The following is a 2,500-nucleotide window of genomic DNA, read 5'->3' as shown; positions in this document are numbered from 1 at the left end:
TAGGTCGGACTTGCAGGAGGGTGTTCATTTTTCTGCTAACCGGGAGGGATTGAGCGGGCTGCCCGAGGTGTATGAACAACTAACACCACAACCGTGTGCGGGAGATAGTTTACATGCTAACCTCCCGCGAGACGCTAAACTGTTTGTGCTTGAGCAAAGGTGCAGCGAGGAGAAGGAGAGCGAGGAAGCGCCGGAGACATCACCTCCAACGCCTGGGAAGCCCGGGGGGCAGACACCTGAGGGGACCGTGACGGTGACTGTTCCGGACAAAAATCCACCTTGTCCTTGTTGTGGTACCCGGGTGAACTCTGTGTTGGCCCTAATCGAACATCTAAAGGGGTCGCACGGGAGAAGGAGGGTTTGTTTTCGGTGTGTGAAATGTGGAAAGGAAGGTTCTAACTATCACAGTATTGTTTGTCATTTTCCCAAATGCAGGGGTGCATGAGACTGAAGCGGCTCCAGCTGGGGAGTGGATCTGTGAGGTATGCGGAAGAGATTTCCAAACTAAAATCGGCCTGGGACAACATAAAAGACATGCACACCCGTCAGTTAGGAACCAAGAAAGGATCGTTGCTTCCCACCCGAAAGAAACATCTAACCGAGGAGCTCACAAAAGATGCTGGACAAAGGAGGAGGAAGAGATGCTGATAAGATTAGAGGCGCAGTTCGAGGGCCACAAAAACATCAATAAACTCATCGCGGAACACATTACAACCAAAACAAATAAGCAGATAAGCGACAAAAGGAGATTGCTGCCCAGGAAGCCAGTTGAGGACCTTGAAGAAGAACCTGCTGTGAGTACTCGCACCAGGAGAGCAGCTGCGGGTCTAAGAAAGGAACCTGGGGTGAGTCATCAAGGCCAGGCTGTAGCCGAGAACAATGGCCCAGGCAGGAGCCGCCTGCCAGGGGAGCCAGCTGCCGGAGAGGAAACAATGGACGAGATAAGGCGCCGCCCTGATAAGGGTAAGGGCCGGAGGGGAGCCATCAAGAAGCAAAAGGAGGGGCAACTGCAGGCCCATTACCACCGGACACTCGGGGAACGGCTATCAGCTGGGACAATTAACACCTTCCCCCGGGCATTCAAGCAGTTAATTGAGGGTCAGGAAATGCAAGCAACGATCAACCAGACAGCGCAGGACTGCTTCGGATGCCTGGAAGCGATAAGCCAGATAAGAACAGCAACCCGAGATAAGAACAACAAAGGGGCCCAGGAGAAACAACCAAAGAGACCTTTTCAGAAGTGGATGAAGGACAGAGCAATTAGGAAGGGTGATTACCTTCGCTTCCAGCGATTATTCCATCTCGATAGGGGGAAACTTGCTAAAATTATTTTAGACGATATTGAGACATTGTCCTGCGATATCGCACCCAGTGAAATTTATTCGGTTTTTAAGAACAGATGGGAAACACCTGGTAACTTCACTAGCCTTGGGGAATTCCAAATTAACGGGAAAGCCGACAATAGCGCTTTCAGAGACTTAATTACGGCCAAAGAAGTCGAGAAAAATGTGCAGGAAATGAGCAAGGGCTCAGCTCCCGGTCCAGATGGGATTACTCTTGGGGACATCAAGAAGATGGATCCCGAGTACTCCCGGACAGCGGAGATCTTCAATCTGTGGTTAACATCTGGAAAAATCCCGGACACGGTGAGGGGATGCAGGACTGTTTTGATTCCTAAGTCGACAGAACCTGAGCGTTTAAAGGACACTAACAACTGGAGACCCATCACAATTGGTTCCATCTTGCTGAGACTATTCTCCAGGATTATAACAGCTAGGCTGAGCAAAGCCTGCCCCCTCAACCCAAGGCAAAGAGGATTCATCAGAGCGGCGGGATGCTCTGAAAACCTGAAACTCCTGCAGTCTTTAATGTGGTCCGCCAAAAAAGAACACAAACCACTGGGTGTTGTATTCGTGGACATTGCCAAGGCTTTTGACACCATAAGCCACCAGCACATCATTCAAGCTTTGCAGCAAAGGGAAGTGGACCCCCACATCATCGGCCTGGTGAGCAATATGTACAAGGACACCAGTACATATATCACCGTGAAGAAAAACACACGCACAGACGAAATCCATTTCCGGGTTGGAGTAAAACAGGGTGACCCGATGTCACCCCTTTTATTTAATCTGGCTATGGACCCCCTGTTGTGCAAGCTGGAAGAAAGCGGCAAAGGTTACCATCGAGGAGGGAGCAGCATCACGGCGATGGCATTTGCGGACGATCTGGTCTTGCTGAGTGACTCCTGGGAAAATATGAAAACTAACATCAAGATATTAGAGACCTTTTGCAATCTTACCGGTCTCAAAACACAGGGAGTAAAGTGCCACGGCTACTACATCAAGCCGACAAAGGACTCTTACACCGTCAATGACTGCGCTGCGTGGACCATCAATGGCACACCCCTGAAAATGATTGACCCCGGAGAAACTGAGAAGTACCTCGGCCTGCAGATTGACCCCTGGACTGGGATAGCAAAATCCAATCTCTCCACAAAACT

General features: G+C 50.2%; 1 pseudogene; it reads left to right on the top strand.

The window, feature by feature from the left end:
* Positions 1–2,500, top strand: part of LOC130266367 (28S ribosomal RNA) — an 8,886-nt pseudogene that overhangs the window by 3,559 nt on the left and 2,827 nt on the right.

The sequence above is a fragment of the Oenanthe melanoleuca genome, unplaced genomic scaffold (genome assembly GCF_029582105.1).
Source record: "Oenanthe melanoleuca isolate GR-GAL-2019-014 unplaced genomic scaffold, OMel1.0 S025, whole genome shotgun sequence".
In the NCBI taxonomy this organism is placed as follows: Eukaryota; Metazoa; Chordata; class Aves; order Passeriformes; family Muscicapidae; genus Oenanthe; species Oenanthe melanoleuca.
This window is presented reverse-complemented; position numbering and strand designations above follow the sequence as displayed.